Genomic DNA, 22,153 nt, shown 5'->3' on the forward strand with positions numbered 1-22,153 from the left:
AGCGTGGCCAATTCACCTAGCGTGGTCACCTTTGGACTGTGGGAGGAAACCCATGCAATACGGGGAGATTGTGCAAACTCCACACAGACAATCGCCCGAGGCTGGAATCAAACCCGGGTCCCTGGTGCTGTGAGGCAGCAGTGCTAACCACTGAGCCACCGTGCTGCCCAAGAGTTGCTGGTAACCGCAGAAAAACTAACCATCTCTGCCACATTATAGGAAGGATGTGAATGCATTGAAGAGAGTGCAGAAGTGATTTACAAGAGAGGTTCCAGGAATGAGAAACTTTGGTAATGGGGATAGACTGAGCAAGTCAGGACTGTTCTCCTTGGAGAGAAGAAGGTTGAAAAGAGATTTGACACGGTCTTCAAATCTATGTGCAAGCTGGACTAAGTCAATAGAGAGAAACTGGTCCCACTTGGAGAAGAAAAAGAGAATTAAAGATTTAATGTGATATGCGAAAAAGGCAGGGTGATGTAAAAACAGCAGCTGGATGGCTGGCTCACTTGTGATGCAGTGTGATGCCAACAGAGTGGGTCCAATTCACATACTGGTTGAGTTTATCACGAAGGACTCTTCTTCTCAACCTCTCCCCCCACCTGAGGCATTGTGACCCTGAGGTTAAACCACCCACCAGTCATCCTTCTCCAGAGAGGTGGAGTGGATCTCCAGCAGTTCTGGTCACTGCACTACAGGAAGGATGTGGAAGCTTTGGAAAGAGTTCAAAGCAGATTTACTAGGATTTTGCCTGGTATGGGGGGAAAGTCTTAGAAGGGAAGGCTGAGGTACCTTGCAGCTGTTTTCGTTAGAGAGAAGAAGGTTGACAGGTGACTTAATTGAGACAGATAAGGTAACCAGAGGGTTAGATAGGGTGGAAAGTGAGAGCCTTTTTCCTCAGATGGTGATGGATAGCATGAGGGGACATAGCTTTAAATTGAGGGGTGATAGATATAGGACAGATGTCAGAGGTAGTTTCTTTACTCAGAGAGTAGTAGTGTGGAACACCCTGCCTGCATCAGTAGTAGATTCGCCAAGTTTAAGGGCATTTAAATGGTCATTGGATAGGCATATGGATGAAAATGGAATAGTGTGGGCTTCAGACGAGTTCCACAGGTCAGTGCAACATAGAGGGCCAAAGGGCCTGTACTGTGCTGTAATGTTCCTATGTTCTATGTTCTATGTTCACTACGGTGAATTTATCTTGATTTCGATGCACTGCCTGGAAAGGTGGTGGAGGCAGGTTCAATTGAGCCATTCAAGAGGGCACTGGATGATTATTTGGATAAAAATGGTATGCAGGAGTATAAGGTAAAGAGAGGAAATTTGCATTGTCTATAAACCTGGTGCAGGCATGATTGGCTGAATAGCCTCCTGCTGTACAATATCCCTGTTCTGTTATTCTGTAAGTTCTAATTTCCACTTTCTTCAGTAAGCGTTAGCATTTCCCATTTGACTGTCTTTATGTCTTTAGAACAACCCACAGCAAATGGATTGCAGCAATTCAGGAAGGCAGCTCACCACCACCTTCTCAAGGGCAACTGGGGATGGGCAATAAATACTGGCCAAGCCAGTGATGCACACATCCAATGAACGAATAAAGAAATGATGCAGCTAGATATCTTACAGCGTTCAGGGTATTTTACAGCACTCAGGGTATTTTACAGCACTCGGGGTATCTTACAGCACTCGGGGTATCTTACAGCACTCGGGGTATCTTACAGCACTCGGGGTATTTTGCGGATAAGGGAGACCCACTAGGAAGGCATTTTGCCTTTTGTCATCGGGACAAACTGAAATCGCCAAATTTCAAGTGATCAGAACTAAATACCAAGGGGACATTGGCTAATGACTGGTTGGAAGTTGTTTAGCCAGGGCTGATGATGAACTATAATCTCCCTAATCTGCTGGGTAACTCAAAAAAAGGCACAAGCATGAAATATATTTCTTTGGTTTGCAGAGATCAAGACCCTCATAAGTTCTGTCTTTTCCCACCCTGCTATCCCTGTGTCTCCCCCCACCCTCCCTCTAGCCTTTGAGCCTGACCCTCATCTCCCTCATGACAAAGTTGAGGTGATGACCTAGACCGATTAATCCAGAAACTCAGTTAATGTTCTAGGGACGAGTTCAAATCCTACTATAACACTTCCTCTCCACATGATATCAAGAAATGTTTGGAGACACTGAATACTGGAAAGGCTACAGGCCCTGACAACATTCCTGATGATGTGCTCCAGAACCTGCCGTTCCCCTAGCCAAGCTCTTCTGGTATAGTTCCAACCCTAGCATCCACCCAACAATGAGGAAAATTGCCCGGATATTTCTTGTAAATTAAAGCTACTCTCGATCATCAGTAAGGTGATGGAAGGTGTCATTAACAGTGCTATCAAGCAGCACCTGCTCAGCAATCACCTGCTCAGTGACGCCCAGTTTGGGTCCCACCAGGGCCACTCAGCTCCTGACCTCATTACAGCCTTGGTTCAAACATGGACAAAACAGCAGAATTCCAGAGGGAGGTGAGAGTGACAGCCTTGGGCAGCAAGGCTGCATTTGACCAAGTGTGGCATCAAGGAGCTCTAGCATAACTGGATTCAGTGGGTATCAGGGGGCAAACTCTCCACTGGCTGGAATCATTACTGGCGCACGGGAAGCTGGTTGTAGTTGTTGGAGGTTAGTCATCTCAGCTCCAGGATATCTCTGCAGGAGTTCCTCAGGGTACTGTGGGCAAGTAACTTGCCTCCTGACTTCCCAAAGTCTGTCCGTCATCTACAAGGCATGAGTCAGGAATCTGATGGAACACTCCTCACATGCCTGGATGAGCGCAGGCCCAACAACACTCAAGAAGCTTGACATCATCCAAGACAAAGCAGCCCGCTTGATTGGCACTGCATCCACAAGCATCCATTCCTTCCACCACCAACACTCAGTAACAGCAGTGTGTACACTCTGCAAGATGTGCTGCAGACATTCACCCAAGATCCTTAGACAGCACCTTCCAAACACACAACCACTTTCATACAGAAGGACAAAGGCAGCAGATACATGGAAACATCATCACCTTCAAGTTCCCCTCCCAACTACTCACCATTCTGACTTGGAGACATATCACCGTTCCTTCACTGTCGCTGGGTCAAACTCCTGGAATTCCCTTCCTAATGGCATTGTGGGTTAACCCACAGCAAATGGATTGCAGCAATTCAGGAAGGCAGCTCACCACCACCTTCTCAAGGGCAACTGGGGATGGGCAATAAATACTGGCCAAGCCAGTGATGCACACATCCAATGAACGAATAAAGAAATGATGCAGCTAGATATCTTACAGCACTCAGGGTATCTTACAGCACTCAGGGTATCTTACAGCACTCGGGGTATCTTACAGCACTCGGGGTATCTTACAGCACTCGGGGTATCTTACAGCACTCAGGGTATTTTACAGCATTGCATTTGACGACTTCAGAATGTGAACACCCTCCTCCATGGTTATTACCTTCCCCCTACTCCTGTTTTCTCTGGGTTGCTCCCAGCACAACTCACCCATTTTCAACTATTCCTACTTCTTATGCCTCTCTCAGCTTATCACCAGCATTCCCTTTGCTTTCCTGTCACTTTTCTCTCCCTGTTTTTGTGTTCCTGGCACCATCTCCACGTACTGTATTTATACACCACCTCCCCCACCGTCTTCAGTGTAAATAAAATCCTTTCCTGACTGTTTTCAGTCCCAACAAAGGGTCATTGGACTTGAAACATTAACTATGTTTCTCTCGACAGATGCTGCCAGACCTGCTGGGTTTCTCCAGCACTTTGTTTCAGTTTCAGGTTTCCAGTCTTTGGTTTTATTTTAGTGTCACATTAGCCAATTAAACTGTGTGATGCCAATGATACCGTCACTTCAGCTGTTTCCGATGGACTTAGGGATCTCTGTATGAGGTCCCTTTTCAAATCTCCACTGGGAGCGGCAGGCAGCACTGCACAGACCCACAGGACACTATAGCGCTTCTTCAGTTTGGTCTGTATCTTTAGAGTTCAAGTGCGCTAACAGAAGCTGCAGCTCATTAGCTTAACCAATCTCCACATAATAATTAGTGCTTCTCTGTAATATTTCTTAAAAAAAGGATAACACTTTACTTCAGTTCCATGGAAGCTCAATCATTGACACATCCTAGTTTGAGGGGATTTAACATCTTCCACTGATCTACTTATTACTTTTATTTTCTCCCCAACGCATTAGTCCATACCTTGTCCCTTTTCTACCCAATCGCTTTAATTAATTTTCATGCCATTGTAGAGAGGTGGACCTCATAGAATATGGGTTCCCTGATTGGGGCTGTTAATCTGGTCCAGTTAGGGAGCTCTGGCTGACAGATATAAACAGGAGTGTCAGATCTGCTGACACTCTGAGAGCTGGCTCTGAGGGAGCTGGATCAGTGTCCAGGATCCTCCACGTGTAAATAAAGGATGACTCAGTGACAGGATTCCAGCCTTTGTGGAGTTATTTCAGCCAGTTATTTCCATTCTGAATTTTTAATCTATTTTTATTGTGAACCGAATTAAATTAGGGGACTATTTCTGCAAGCACTTTCTAGTCGAGGTCACATACTTGTCTTGCTTCACTACTTAGAAGCACAGCATCATTGCTGCTGCACCCATGACCTGCGATTAAGAAACCTTCCTGAGAGCATCAAACACACCCATCCCACTGACTATGGCCTTGCTGCTATACTAGTTTGAGGATGTTTGATCTCAGAAACTAAGTAGATTCAGGATGGGAGGCTTTGTTAGAATAGCAGGAAGCATAAGGGCTGTGTGGGCCAGTGGTAACATTCTCATCTCTGACTCAGATATTCTGGGTTCAAGTCCCACTTACCTTGGACATATGTCTAAACATTATGACTTTTTCTTTAAAAGGAAAACTCTTACATTTTGACCGCAGAGTGTGCAAAACAGAAGCAGACAATTCAGCCCCTCAAGCTGCATGGCTGATCTGTTTTTGCGTTTTGAGTTCTACGCTCCCATCTCCTCCCAAAAGCATTTGAATCTCCCGCATACCGAGAATCCGTCCATAATAATAAAAATCAAACAAAGAACGGCAGATGCTGGAAATCTAAAATGAAAACAGAAATTGTGAGAGAATCTCAGCAGCATCGGTAGAGGGAAAGCAGAGTTTGGTTTAGAGTCCAGCGACCCTTCTTCAGAATGTCACTGGACTCAGAACGCCAACCAAGAATCTATCCAACATTCTTTGACATTGCCTCCACCAGAACCTGAGATAGAGAGTTCCAACATCACACAAGCTTCTGAGGGAGAAACAAATTGCCATATCCTCCTCCTGAAAGATTGGCTCTTAATTTTAAAACAGTGCCCCCCCCCCCCTCCCCCCGCCAAATCCACCCATCCAGTTTCGGACTGACCCATGAGGGGCAACGTTTTTTTCAGCAGTCACATTGTCCAGACCCGATCAAATTTCATGCATTTCAACCAAGTCGCCCCCTCAGTTTTCTAAACTCCAGTGGAAACAAGCTTTACCTGTCCAAACGTTCCTCATCAGGAAAACACATTCCTTCCAGGTATCAGTGCAATGAATGTGCTCTGACCTGCCTCCAATGCATTTCCATCCTTCCTGCAGTAAAGAGAACCAAACTGCACACAGTGTTGAAGGTGTGGGTCTCCCCACTGCCCTTTATAACTGAAGCATATTGTCCTTACTTTCGGATACCTCTCATAATAAAGAATAGGATTCCTCTAACTTTCTGGATTACTTGCTGTGGCTGTCGACCTTTGGATAGTTAGTCTCCCATCGTTACGGCTTTATAAGTAATCCAACCCTCTCCAGGCTTCTGCCTCTCTCTCGGATGTTTACTTTGATTGTGAGGAGGCTGGGAGGATGTATCTCGTCATGATAAACTCCCAAAGAACTGCGGATGCTGGAAATCAGAAACAATCACAGAAATTGCTGGAAAAGCTCAGTGGGTCTGGCAGTATCTGTGGAGAGAAATCAGAGTTAATGTTTCAGCTCCAGGGACCTTTCCTCAGAGCTAGGAAAAATTATGCAGAAAATAGGGTGAGAGGAGAGGGTAGGAAGTAAACGATAGGTAGAGATAAGCCCAAAGAGACACACAGCATATTGTTTACCACAAATTAGTACCTATTCATTCTCCCAGGCTGATCATTATCCACTCTTTTGTCTGTCCAACTGTTCTTCTCTCCCTTTGGGCTGTACCTCCACCTATCATTTACTCCTTATTCCCTCCCCCCACCCTATCTTCAGCATAAAAACTGACATTTTCCTAGCTACCGTCAGTTCTGGCAATGTCTGCTTTTGTACCTACTCATAATGCTTGGCCATCACGAGAGAGGGGCAGGGGTGATGGGCCATTGGATATTTCCTTGCCGCATGGTTTGTGGGCAGGGGTTTGAAGGGTGGCCAGAGTTTGCACCAATCACCACCCCTGTCGACTCTCTCCTCCCCTCCCAATCCCTCCCCTCCCTATCACTCTACCCCAACCTGGCAGGTTAGCTCTCAGCCACCTTAGGCTTAGGGTGAGACTCCTACCCCCGCGCTGGGAGGAAGGCCCATCTCTGAGCGATGCTGGCCAACCCAGATGTCCCAGCAGCAATACAGTGGGCGCTGGCTAGTCCATCCTCACTGGAGTCAGATAGGGACCCAAGTTGTAGATGACGAGGGTCAGGATAGAGGTCACAGGAGGGGTTACTGATAAACCCTGGGCAGGACTATTTCCATCCTCTCTGTCTCATACATAGAACATAGAATGTTACAGCGCAGTATAGGTCCTTGATGTTGCGCCGACCTATGAAAATAATCTGATGCCCATCTAACCTATACTATTCCATTATTATCCATATGGATGTCCAATGCCCATTTAAATGCCCTTAATGTCAGCAAATCTACTACTGTTGCAGGCAGGCCATTCCACGCTCCTCCTACCCTCTGTTTGAAGAAACTACCTCTGACATTTGTCCTATCACCCCTCAATTTGAAGCTATATCCCCTCGCGTTAGCCTTTACCATCTGAGGAAAAAGGCTCTCATTATCCACCCTATCTAACCCTCTGATTATCTTATAAATCTCGATTGAGTCACCCCTCAACCTTCTTCTCTCCAACAAAAACAGCCTCAGTTCCCTCAGCCTTTCCTCATAAGACCTTCCTTCCATACCAGGCAACGTCCTAGTAAATCTTCACTGAACCCTTTCCAAAGCTTCCACATCCTACCGATAATGCGATGACCAGGTGCGGCCTTACCAGTGTCTTGTACAACTGAAGCATGACCTCGTGGCTCCGAAACTCAATTCCCTACCAATAAATGCCAACATTATATGCCTTCTTCACAACCCTATCAACCTGGGTGGCAACTTTCAGGAATTTATGTACCAGAACACTGAGATCTCTCTGTTCATCTACACGGCCAAGAATTTTAGTCCAGTACTCTGCATTCCTGTTACTTCTTCCGAAGTGAACAACCTCACAGTTTTCTGCATTAAACTCCATTTGCCACTTCTCAGCCCAGCTCTACGTCTTATCGATGTACCTCTGTAACCCACAACATCCTTCAGCACTATCCACAACACTGCCTACCTCAGTGTCATCCACAAATTTACTAACCCATCCTTCTACGCTCTCATCCAGATCATTTATAAAAATGACAAACAGCAGTGGCCCCAAAACAGATCCTTGTTGCAGACCACTGGTAACTGACAATCCACCTTCCTGACAATCCACCTCAGGGCTGTACAAAAATAAAAAATCACACAACACCAGGTTATAGTCCAATAGGTTTAATTGGAAGCACACTAGCTTTTGGAGCAACGCTCCATCAGGTGGTAGTGGCTATCACCTGATGAAGGAGCGTCGCTCCGAAAGCTAGTGTGCTTCCAATTAAACCTGTTGGACTATAACCTGGTGTTGTGTGATTTTTAACTTTGTACACCCCAGTCCAACACCGGCATCTCCAAATCATCACCTCAGGGGTAGTATTCTACTCTGTCTATATGCTTGTAAATTGTGCCATTGTATTATATTTCCGTAAAATTGTCAATGGGATCCACATTAAACTGCAAATCCCTCGATCACCCACCCAATCCCCACTAAACTATAATACCACACCTATATATGTAACACATAAGAATGGTAGTTCCCTCATGAAGGCTCAGTTTCTGAACAGTTTCACAGGAGCCCACTATGTTTGGACAAACTGCAGATATGCTTCATCACATGAAAACTATTTTGAAACATATTTTAGATCAAAACAAATTCCATTAGGAGAACATTGCAAAAGGGAAAATCCTGCTGGAAGCTATAGTGAGACATGAACATCATTGTGAAAATAAGGAACTCTATTGGCAAAGTCTGGACAATTTGCTAACGCTTGTAGCTTGTAGGGGTACAGTGAGCATTCACAATGATAGGATAATTTATTCGGACAAATTATATCAAATTAAACTTAACAAAATGTAGAAGAGAGAGTAGAATAATAAGAAAAACTGAAATGGGATTGTTTTCTGCTTCTCATCACCATAGCTTAAAATAGCTGCAAAATAAAGGCAAGGAAATGCAAATGGAATGCAAGGTGCCGAAGAACAGAAAATAATAAGGGACAGCAGAAGACAAGTCAACCCTAATTTCTGCTCCACAATTTGATCAGATCATGCCTGATCCGATTATACCCTCAAAATCACTTTCTTGTCAGCGCCTCACAGCTGTTGATTCCCTTGCTAAACAAAACTTTGTCCAACACAACCTGAAACGTGCTTAATGACCGAGCCCCCACAGCATTCAAGGGAGGTGAATTCCAAACATGAAGGATCTATCGAGAGGACTGGGCGGGGTGAGCACACAGTGAAAGACAGTCAGTGTCACTGAGAGGAGTGGGCGAGGTGAGGAACCTCGCACAGAAACGGACAGACCAGTGATTGAACTGATTAGGAGTCTGGAATTACACAGGAATAAGATGTTTCTCAGAGTCAGAGCAAAATAAAAACAAGCTTTCGCATTCTGTTTATTTACGATGGGCCTGATAAAGTTGTGAGAATGACTGTTCGTTTGAGGAGACCCCTTAGAGCCAAGGACTGAGGCAAAGCAGGTGGTCGAGCTGCTTGGGGAGATGAGGGGCAGGAGAGGGGAGAAGTGAGAAAAATAATCAGGATGGATTATTGTTAGGTTCATCAGGGCACCTAATGTGTTTAACCGTTGTGGACGAGACTTCAGGATTGTGGGTGGAAGCAGTCAAGGGTGTGATGGGACGGATGCAGGACTGAAGAGGGAGAGTGAACATCCAGAGGTCAGAGACCATGTTGGGACCAATGACGCAGGAGAAAAAGGAAATAAGGTCATTATGGAGTTAGCTTGGATATTGAAAGGTGGACTTCAATAGTAGTAATCTCTGGTGCTCCACAGTTGTGAGTCTAGGAGTTGAAGGACAGAATAATGTGAGTCTGGAGAAGGGGTGCAGGATGGAGGACTGGTTCTGGGGGATTGGGACTGTATGTATTAGTTTGATGCATTACATCTGAACAGGACAGAGTGAGTGTTCTCATGGGGACGTTTTCCAATGCTGTTGGGATGGATTGAGACATATAACGAGGTGGGGGGAGCGGCAATCATGACAAGCAGTTCGGGGAAGAGCTGAGCTGGAATTAAAAATTTAAAGGCGACTCAGTAAATGCAGAAGGCAGAGAAAACAAGAAGGAAAAGAGTTTAACAAGGCTAAATGGAATAAGTTTAAATGCAAGAAGCCTCAGGACATAGACAGTCGTGCTCAGGACACAGATAGGCATGTGGGTGTATGATATCATAGCTATGGCCAAGACCCTGGCTGAAAGATAGGCACGATTGGCAGCTCAACATTCCTGGCTGTAGGGTATTCAGACAAGATAGAAATAAGGAGGGGGCATGCCAGAATGGATCGGAATAAAAGACAGAGAAGGGCTGAATATGCTACTGGGAATTTACTGCAGGTCCTGAAAGAGTGCGGAGGCGATAGGGGATCGAATATGTAATCAATTTTCAGCCAAGTACAAGAATATTAAGGCATCAATAATAGATTTGAACTGTCGAACTATTAACAGGGACTCCAATCAGGGAGGGAACGGACTTCTGAAATTGCATGCAGGAGAACTTTAAGCCAGTAAAGGAAGGGCAGTTTTAGACCTGTCAAGGAAACCTTAACAAAGGATTACATTAATAATCAGCTTGAGTTTGATCAAAGCTGTGTTCTCAACGCACATTCGGAATGCGAGATGATGATGATATCAAAGATAAAGGCCAGGATTGAAAAACATACAGACGAGGTTTCCCACATGCTCCCTCACCCAGCAACAAACTATGATCCAACAGCAGCATCAGGAAAGGGTGGTTCCGAAAATGTTGAGGACATGTGAGGTACAGCACTTACAGAACCAACTACCCAGGGAGTTGTTTCATTGCAGCTGAGCTAACTATCCTAGCATATTGGAACATCAATGCACAATGACCTTCACGCAGTGGGATAAGCTGTGACTGATCTACACAGCCTTGACTCGCTCACATTGCAGATGCTTGCAAACAATTCGCAGTGTGACAGTATTGACCAGCATTTATCCCACAGCTGGGAAGGAGGGGGGGGTCATCCTTGAAGGGGCACTTAGTGTAATCAGTTGTTATTCCCACACACACCACTTTACAAAGGGAAAAGATACCCTCTCACACAGCCACCCACACAACACTGAGGCAGAGCTCCTCCAGGAGCACCAGAGAGCGTGAGAGTTTTATTCAGGTTCCTCAGAGTGTCGAGTTTCATTAACAGCATGTGGATAAATAAAGCTACACAGAGCCACCAGAAAAGAAGGCAGGGGTGGTGTCAAGTAGAAAGACTTGCCTCCATTCTAACATGAGCAGATTCAAACAATTTGGGATTTCTTTCTCTGATGGGAAAACATCTTTTCCAAGAATAAACGGGATCCTTATCCTAAGGAGGAGGTTCACAGGTGGCAGCTTTCAGACGACGTTGTCAGGTTTAACGATTAATCCAGTTTTTTTTATTCATTTTGTGGGATGAAGGCATCACTGGCTTCATTGCCCGTCCCTAGCTGTCCTTGAGAAGGTGGGAGTGAGCTGCCTTCTCAAACTGCTGCAGTCTACTTGCTGTGGGTTGAGCCACAGTGCCTTTAAGGAGGGAATTCTAGGGTTTTGACCCAGAGAAGGAACGTTGGTATATTTCCAAATCAGTAGCTTGGACGGAAACTTCAAGGTGGTGGCATTCCCATATATCTGCTGCACATGTCCTTCTAGATGGAAGTGTTCATGGGTTTGCAAAGTGCTCTTTGAAGATCTTTGTTGAATTTCAGCAGTGCAGCTTGTAGACAAAACACTCTACTGCTCCTGAACATCATCGGTGGAGGGAGTCGATGCATGAGTGTGGCACAAATGCTACTTGCCACTTGTCAACCCAAGCTTGGATATTGTCCAGATCTTGTTACATTTGAACATGGGCTGCTTCAGTGTCTGAGGAGTCATGAATGGTGCTGAGCATCGTGCAATCATCAGCAAATATCCCCATTCCTCACCTTATGATGGAGGGAACGTCATTGATGAAGCAACTGAAGGTGGTTGGGCCTAGGACACTACCCTGAGGAACTCCTGCAGAGATGTCCTGGAGCTGAGATGACTGACCTCCAACAAACACAACCAGCTTCACGTGTGCCAGGCATGACTCTAACCAGCAGAAAGTTTTCCCCCGATTCCCACTGATTCCAGTTTTGCCAGGGCTCCGTGATACCACACTCAGTCGAATACAGCCTCGATGTCAAGGGCTGTCACTCTCCCCTCCCATCTGGAAATCTGCTCTTTCGTCCATGTTTGAACCAAGGCTGTAATGAGGTCAGGAGCTGGAGGAAGCCAAACTGGATGTCTCTGAGCAGGTTATTGTTTGATAGCTGTATTGATGACACCTTCCATCACTTTACTGATGATCGTGAACAGATGTTGGAGCAGTAATTAGCCATTTTGGATTTGTCCTGCTGTTTGTATACAGGACGTACTTGGGCAATTTTCCACATTGTGGGGTAGATGCCAGTGTTGTAACTGGCACAGCTTGGCAAGGTGAGCGGCAAGTTCGAGAGCACAAGTCTTCCGTGCTACTGCCAGAACGTTGTCAGGGCCCATAGATTTTGCAGTATCCAATGCTTCCAAATGTTTTGTAATATTGCCTGGAGTGAATCGAATTGGCTGAAGACTGTGGGGACCACCGGAGAGGGCTGAGATGGACCATCTATTCGGCACTGCTGGCTGAAGATTGCTGTGAATGCTTCAGCCTTATCTTTAGCACTGATGTGCTGGGCTCTTCCATCATTGAAAATGGGGATACTGAGGAGCCGCCTCCTCCAGTGACTTGTTTAATTGTCCACCACCATTCACGGTTGGATGTGGAAGGACTGCAGAGCTGATATCTGATCCATTGGTTGTGGGATCGCTTGGCTCTGTCTATCATTTGCTGCTTATGCTGTTTGGCATCCATGTAGTCTGTCACCTACAAAAAGACCCCACCACAAGGGATATATTTCCCTCCCCACCCCTATCAGTGTTTCGGAGAGACCATTCTCTCTGCAACTCTCTTGTCAGATCCATGCCCCCGCCCCGCACCAGCCCACCTTCCCCTCTTGCCACTTTCCCCTGCCATTGCACGAAATGCAAACGCTGCACCCACACCTCACCCCCCTCATCTCTGTCCAAGGCCCCAAAGGATCCTTCCACATCCGACAGAAATTTATCTGTACTTCCACAAATGTCACCCACTGTACCCTTTGCTCTCGATGTGGTCTCCTCTACATCGGGGAGACAGGATGACAAGTTGCGGATTGTTTGAGAGAACATCTCTGGGAGACCCGCACCAACCAACCCCACCGCCCTGTGGCTGAATACTTCAACTGCCCCTCCACAGGTCTTGGGCGTCCTCCTTCACTAAACCCTAACCACCTGACATCTGGAGGAAGAACACCTCATCTTCCACCTTGGGACCCTCTAACCCCAAAGGATTAATGTGGATTTCACCAGTTTCCTCATTTCCCCTCCTCCCAGATTGTCCCAGGCCCAAGCCTCCAACTCAGCACCACCCTCTTGACCTGTCCATCATCTTTCCCATCTATCCGCTCCACCCTCCCCTCTGACCTATCATGTTCTCCCTCACCTTCATCTCCCTATCGCATTCTCAGTTACCTTCCCCCAGCTCCCCCCCCCTCCCATTTATCTCTCAGTCCCCCTGGCCCATTCCTGATGAAGGGTTTATGCCTGAAACATCAAATCTCTTGCTCCTCGGATGCTGCCTGAACTGCTGCGCTTTTCCAGCACCACACTCTCGACTCTGATCTCCAGCATCTGCAGTCCTCACTTCCTCCTATGCAAGTAGCTTGACCATGTTGACATACTAGGAACAGCAAGGGAGCAGTCACCTCGTTAGGAGTTTACTACAGGCCCCCCAATAGCAGCAGGGAGATGGAAGAAAGCATAGGTCGGCAGATTTTGGAAAAGTGTGGATGTAGTAGGGTTGTTGTAATGGGTGACTTTAACTTTCCCAATATTGATTGGAACCTCCTTTGAGCAGAAGATCTGAATGGAGATGTTTTTATAAGGTGTGTTCAGGAGGGTTTCCTAACTCAGTATGTTGACAGGCCGACGAGGGGAGAGGCCATTATAGCCTTAGTGCTCGGAAACGAGCCGGGGCAGGTTTCAGATCTTGGGGTGGGAGAGCATTTTGGTGATAGTGACCACAACTGCCTCACATTCTACATAGCTATGGGGAAAGAGAGGATTAGGCAAAATGGGAGGATATTTAATTGGGGAAGAGGAAACTATGATGCGATTAGACAGGAGTTAGGAAGCATGGATTGGGAGCAACTGTTCCATGGTAAAGGCACTATAGACATGTGGAGACTGTTAAAGGAACAGTTGTTGCAAGTGATGAATAAATATGTCCCTCTGAGACAGGCAAGAAGGGGTAAGATAAAGGAATCTTGGATGACGAGAGCGGTGGAGCTTCTCATCAAAAGGTATCTTACATAAGGTGGAGGAAGCTAGGGTCAAGCTCAGCTCTAGAGGATTACAGGCAGGCGAGGAAGGAGCTCAAAAATGGTCTGAGGAGAGCCAGAAAGGGGCACGAGAAAGGCTTGGCAGAACGGATTAGGGAGAACACAAAGGCATTTTAAATTTATGTGAGAAATAAGAGAATGATCAAAGAAAGAGTAGGGCCGATCAGGGATAGCGTAGGGAATTTGTGTGTGGAGTCTGAGGAGGTAGGGGAAGCCCTAAATGAGTTTTTTGCTTCTGTCTTTACGAAAGAAACAAACTTTGTAGTGAATGAAACCTTTGAAGAGCAGGTGTGCATGCTGGAATGGATAGAGGTAGAGGAAGCTGATGTGCTGAAAATTTTGTCAAACATTAAGATTGACAAGTTGCCGGGCCCGGACCAGATTTGTCCTCGGCTGCTTTGGGAAACGAGAAATGTGATTGCTTCGCCACTTGCAAAGGTCTTTTCATCCTCGCTCTCCACTGGAGTCATACCTGGAGAGAGGCAAATGTAATTCCTCTCTTCAAGAAAGGAAATAGGGAAATCCCCGGCAATTACAGACCAGTCAGTCTCACGTCTGTCGTCTGCAAGGTGTTAGAAAGGATTCTGAGGGATAGGATTTATGACCATCTGGAAGAGCATGGCTTGATTAAATGCAGTCAACACGGCTTTGTGAGGGGCAGGTTATGCCTCACAAACCTTATCGAGTTCTTTGAGGATGTGACTAGAAACGTTGATGAGGGTCGAGCTGTGGATGTGGTGTATATGGACTTCAGCAAGGCATTTGATAAGGTTCCCCATGGTAGGCTCATTCAGAAGGTCAGGAGGAATGGGATACAGGGGAACGTAGCTGTCTGGATACAGAATTGGCTGGCCAACAGAAGACAGCGAGTGGTAGTAGAAGGAAAATATTCTGCCTGGAAGTCTCTGGTGAGTGGTGTTCCACAGGGCTCTGTCCTTGGGCCTCTACTGTTTGTAATTTTTATTAATGACTTGGATGAGGGGATTGAAGGATGGATCAGCAAGTTTGCAGACGACACAAAGGTTGGAGGTGTCGTTGTCAATATAGAGGGCTGTTGTAGGCTGCAGCGGGACATTGACAGGATGCAGAGATGGGCTGAGAGGTAGCAGATGGAGTTCAACCTGGATAATTGCGAGGTGATGCATCTTGGAAGGCCGAATTTGAAAGCTGAGTACAGGATTAAGGATAGGATTCTTAGCAGTGTGGAGGAACAGAGGGATCTTGGTGTGCAGGTACATAGATCCCTTAAAATAGCCACCCAAGTGGACAGAGTTGTTAAGAAAGCATATGGTGTTTTGGCTTTCATTAACAGGGGGATTGAGTTTAAGAGCCGTGAGATCTTGTTGCAGCTCTATAAAACTTTGGTTAGACCACACTTGGAATACTGCATCCAGTTCTGGTCACCCTATTATAGGAAGGATGTGGATGCTTTCGAGAGGGTTCAGAGGAGGTTTACCTGGATGCTGCCTGGACTGGAGGGCTTATCTTATGAAGAGAGGTTGACTGAGCTCGGACTTTTTTCATTAGAGAAAAGGAGGAGGAGAGGGGACCTAATTGAGATATACAAGATAATGAGAGGCATAGATAGAGTCGATAGCCAGAGACTATTTCCCAGGGCAGAAATGGCTAACACGAGGGATCATAGTTTTAAGCTGATTGGAGGAAAGTATAGAGGGGATGTCAGAGACGGGTTCTTTACACAGAGAGTTGTGAGAGCATGGAATGCGTTGCCAGCAGCAGTTGTGGAAGCAAGCTCACTGGGGACATTTAAGAGACTACTGGACATGCATATGGTCACAGAAATTTGAGGGTGCATACATGAGGATCAGTGTTCGGCACAACATCGTGGGCTGAAGGGCCTGTTCTATGCTGTACTGTTCTATGTTCTATCTCACCTTCAGGTATACCTGATGCTGCTCTTGGCATGGCCCCCTGCACTCTCCATTGAGCCAGGTTTGATCCCCTGGCTTGATGGTAATGGTTGAGAGGGGGATATACTGGGCCATGAGGTTACAGATTGTGCTGGAGTACAGCTCTGCTGCTGTTGATGGCACACACACACTCACTCACACTCACTCACACTCACTCAAACATACACACTCAAACATACACACTCACACACACACAAACACACACTCAAACATACACACTCACACACACACTCACACACACACAAACACACACACTCACACACACACATATACACACACCCACACACACACATATACACACACCCACACACACTCAATACACACACTCAATACACACACTCAATACACACACTCAATACACACACTCACACTCTCACACACATTCATTCAAACACACACTCACACATTTATACAAACACACACTCACACACTCACATACACACTCTCACACACACACACCCACTCTCACACACACACCCACTCTCACACACACACCCACTCTCAACCACACACACCCACTCTCAACCACACACACACACAACCACACACACACACAACCACACACACACACAACCACACACACACACAACCACACACACACACAACCACACACACACACAACCACACACACACACATAATCACACACACACACATAATCACACACACACATAATCACACACACACATAATCACACACACACATAATCACACACACACACACACATAATCACACACTAACATACACACTCACATATACTCACACACACACACTCACAAATACACACACACACTCACACACACTCACACACACACAAACTCACACACACATTCATTCAAACACACACTCACACACTCTCACACAGACTCACACACACACTCACACTCATTCAAACACACACACTCACAAATACACACACACACACATACACATACTCACACTCACACATTCACTCACACACATTCATTCAAACACACACTCACACTCACACACACTCACACACAGACACTCACACACACTCACACACAGACACTCACACACACTCACTCACAGACACTCACAAACACTCACAAACACTCACAGACACTTTGACACTCACAGACACTCACAGACACTCACAGACACTCACAGACACTCACACACACTCACACATTCAAACACACACACTCACAAATACACACACACTCACACATACACTTACTCACACACACTCACACATTCACACACACTCACACATACACTTACTCACACACGATCACTCACACACACACACACACACAAACTCACACTCACTCAAACACACACTCACACTCACATACACACACAATCACAAACACACTCACATATACTCACACACTCACACACACTGACACACACACTCACACATACACTCACACTCACACATACACACTCACACACACACAAACACTCACACTCTCACACACACACACTCACATACACACACACTCATACACACACACTCACATACACACACTCTCATACACACACTCTCATACACACACTCTCATACACACACTCTCACACTCACATATATAGACACTTGCTGAGTTTCTCCAGCACTTTGTTTTATGTTGATAATTGACAGGGCAGACATGAGGCAGTGAGCAGGGTTGTTATGCCTCAGTGAGGGAGGGCTTTGGGAGCCATGGGAGTGCACTCCTCTCCTTGAGGAGCTGCAAAGCTCTCAGTGCAAGTTTTGTTCCTTTTCCAAAGTGATGCTATGGGCCAATCCCATTTGCAGATCATTGCTCCACAATTTGTAACAATTGGGTGGTGGAATAGGAAGTAATTTTCCACCTTTTAATCCTTATTTCAATACAAAATGTTGAATACGAATGCAAATTAAAATAGGATTCTAATAAGTAGTATTCATTTTTATTAAGCAGGAGAATCGACGTTTCAGGCATGAGCCCTTCTTCAGGACAATTCCTGGATGCTGCCTGACCTGCTGCGCTTTTCCAGCAACACATTTTCAGCTCTGATCTCCAGCATCTGCAGTCCTCACTTTCTCCTTCATTTTTATTAAGAATGACAGTCCACCAACTGTGAGTAAGTAGAGTGAGATTCATTGAAAATAACACTCATAAAACTATCCAGAACCATTTTATTGTTTACTTTGTGCACATTAGTCAGCTTCTGAGTTAATTAAATATTTAAAAACTTTTAAGAGATTGTCCTGGCAAAGATTAACTGAAAGAGCTTCCTTGGCAGGCCAAGTGTAATTGTCAGAAACCAATGCTGTTCATTAGTTTGATCAGAAGGTATGGCCTCTTTTAAGAACCAAACCACTGTAGTGTGTTGCTCTTTAAAGCAATGTAAAAGTTCAGAGAAACTCCACACAGGACATAAAAAGCACTTCAAATTCCCATTGCAAAAACGAGTACAAAAGTAGACAAAACTCTTGGTCAGGATTTTAACATTAAACTCCTCCTCCTAGATCTACAGTTCTCAGAAACAGTAACCATTCTTCAATTTCTCATTCATGTGTTTGGCAGATTCAGCATCTCAGAATCAGTAATGGATCTACTGGCAGAGATCAAAGCCTAGCCTGTTGCAAGGGAGCATGGAAGTAAGTTTTGACTGATCGTCATATGTGACTTATTGAAGCAATTCATCTCAGGGAGCATAATAATCTGGACTAAATACAGAATTCTGTCTCCAGCTGCAGAAGTGGCGGGGTGTTTAATGCCAGATAATCAGAAGTCGCTGGGGAAGGTATGTGTCAGAATATTTAGCAGAAGAGGCACAGGATGTCACAAAGTAGACCAAAAACCAATAAGCGAATATGTCTTGAAATCTACAGTTTGCTTTGTCGCAAGTCTGAAGACTGGAGAGGTTTTGTACATTTGTAAACCTAGTGAGATTTTACCTTGAAGGTGAGAGTCGGTGGTGGCAGGATTTCCTGACATCACAATCCTGTGTCCGACCCAACAGTGCCCACTGTTGATAGTGTGCTGTGTTGATAGTGCAATGGGGAGAGGTGCTGGAAATGAGCCTGTCACCAGCAACTGCAAGCCTGACGTGGAGTCAGGTTTAAAACTGTCCTTCTTCTGCTCACTGAAACCATTGCCCAGATTTACAGTGGCTTCACACCTACCTCACTGACCCCCATATTCCTCTCACCTCCCACATCACAGAAGTCTCACGGAGCAGAAGAGGGCCATTCAGCCCATCGCGTCTGCACCAGCTCCTCATTACCTAGTGCCAGGCTCCTGCCTTTTTCCCATGTCCTTGCACATCATTACTATCCAAATAATCATCCAAGGCCCTCTTGAATGCTTCAGTTGAAGCTGCCTCCACCAGGTTTATAGACAGTGCATTCTATACCTCAACCAGCTATTGTATGAAAAGATGTTTTCCTCCCTACACCACAAGTCACTTATTTTGTAAATCACTTGAAATCTGTACCCTCTCGATTCAGATTCTTTCACAAGCAAGAATAGTTTCTCCGTGCACTATTCCTGCTCATGCTTTTGAAAATTTCTTATCAGCTTTCTTCACTCCAAGGAAAACAATCCCAAATGCTTCAGTAAATTTCTCATCCCTGCAACTACTCTTGTCAATCATTTCTCCACAGTCTCCAATCCTTCCTATAATGTGGTGCCCAGATTTGCACACAATATTTCAGCTGAGATCTATCTTGTACAAGTTTAGGATCACCTCCCTGTTCTTGTACTCTGTGCCCTAATTAATAAAGCCAAGGATAATGTGCGCTTTACTTGTTGCTCTCTACACCCTGTCCTGCCACCTTCAATGATCTGAGCACGTACACATCCAGGTCCCTCTGCTGCTACGCCCCCTTTAGAACTCAACTCCTGATTTTATACAGTCTTTCATTCCTCTTCCTGCCAAAATGCAACACCTTACACAGGTCTGCATTGAAACCTATCTGCTGCCTATCTGCCTACTCCAAGTTAACAATGCACCTTTGTAGTTCCATTGTAAGCTATCATAGAGTCATAGAGATGTACAGCTCGGAAACAGACCATTCGGTCCAACCCGTCCATGCCGACCAGATATCCCAACCCAATCTAGTCCCACCTGCCAGCACCCGGCCCATATCCCTCCAATCCCTTCCTATTTAATTCTTTCCATTTTTGTGTCAGCTGCAAACTTTGAAATTACCCTCTACACACCAAGATCTAGATAATTAATTTCTAACAGGAAAAGCAAGGGTCCCAGTATGTGCTCCTGTGGAGCTCCACTACAAACCTTCAACTAGCCTGGAAAAAATTCTTTGACCACCGCTCTCTGTTCCTTAACAATCCACCAATTTTCCATCCATGTTCATACAGACCATTTTATACAACTATAACAACATTGTGAAACCACTTTTAGAATATTGAGTACAATTCTAGTCACCCTTCTATAGGAAGGATGTTGTTAAACTTGAGACGGTTCAGAAAAGGTTTGCAAGGATGTAGCCAGGACTGGAAGATTTGAGTTATAGGGAGAGGCTCAACAAGCTGGGGCTGTTTTCCCTGAAACATCGGAGGCTGAGGGGTGACCTTATAGAGGTTTCTCGAATCATGAGGGGCATGGTTACGATTAATAGACAAAGTCTTTTTCCCACGGTGGTGGAGTCCAAAACCAGAAGGCATAGGTTTAAGGTGAGAGGTGAAAGATTTAAAAAGGTCCTAAGGGGCAATGTTTTCCCACAGAGAGTGGTGCATGTATGGAACATACTGCCAGAGGAAGTGGTGGAGGCGGGTAAAATTACAATAATTAAATCGACTCTGGATGAATATATGAAGAGAAAGGGTTTGCAGAGATATAGACGAAATGATGGCAAATGGGGCTAGATCAGATTGGGGTTAGCGAGTTTCGAGAAGATTTGTAGCTCAGGCTGAGGTTCTGGATGTAGGTTTGCTCGCTGAGCTGGAAGGTTCGTTTTCAGACGTTTCATCACTGTACTAGGTAACATCGTCAGCGAGCCTGTGGATGAAGCCTTCACCGGAGACTCTCACTGATGATGTTACCTAGTACGGTGATGAAACGTCTGAAAACGAACCTTCCAGCTCAGCGAGCAAACTTACATCCAGTCAGATTGGGGTGTCTGGTCAGCATGGAGGAGTTGGACCGAAGTGTCAGTTTCTTTGACTCTATTACTCTGTAACATTCCTCACAAGTCTGTTGTTGTGGCTCTGAATCAAATGTCTCCTGGAATTCCTTGTTTGTGACAACAATAGGGTCATTGAGCCTTTCTTTTTTAGCTCTTCAAAATAATCCAGGAAGCTTGTTGGTCACAATTTCCATTAGAAATCCATGCTGACTCTGCCTAACCAACTCAATTTTTTCCATGTTACTATGAATTCTATCTTGAATAAATGTTTCTATGGCCTCAACCCCCTCAACTCCATAGCCCGGCAATGCTTCCTCACCTCCCCAAATGTATTCACCTGGTATCCATTACCTAGAGAACTCATGTGATCTATAATGGCCTTGAGAATTCTTTAAAGGCTCAAAAATCTATCAAAATTAACAAGGAGCATTTCAAAATCAATTAAAAATAAACCGTAATGCTCTTACACACTCATTAATCTATCAAAATAAGCACAGCACTGCAAAATCCACTTGCTACAACGATCATCACTTAACTGTTAAGAAACCAGTCAATATAACCAAGCTAACTGAATTTCCATGTGCCAATATGCGTTGCTGAGCTGAGTTCATTGTGAAGCTTGGCACTCATATTGAGATTACATCGAACAACTGTGTCAACAAAGCCCCCAAAATTTAATATACTCATTACTTTGAAACTAGAAGCTCAGCCATAAGGAAAAGCTATGGAACAGTCAGCCAGGTGGTTAAGCTGAAACTCAAGGAATAAACATTTGAAGGGGAAACTGACACGCTCAAATCTAAATTTTAACAACGTCCAATGCAAAATAGCACTTTATCAGGTAGATAGTGTACGGCAAGGCATCTATATATGTTTCCACCTTCATTTTACTGTTCAATTTGAATATTATTTACCATTTCAAATCATAGCGTTTTAATCAATTACTGTATTAAAAATGTTTGTAACTTATCGTACAGCATTTCTGTTTAAAATATGAATCTGACAACACCTTTTGACATGCCTATCATATTATTTCATATCTGAAACTGAGTTCCTCCTGGTTGACCACA

Source organism: Chiloscyllium plagiosum, unplaced genomic scaffold (assembly GCF_037043375.1).
Source record: "Chiloscyllium plagiosum isolate Xiang-an unplaced genomic scaffold, Cpla_swu_hap1 HiC_scaffold_3, whole genome shotgun sequence".
Lineage (NCBI taxonomy): Eukaryota > Metazoa > Chordata > Chondrichthyes > Orectolobiformes > Hemiscylliidae > Chiloscyllium > Chiloscyllium plagiosum.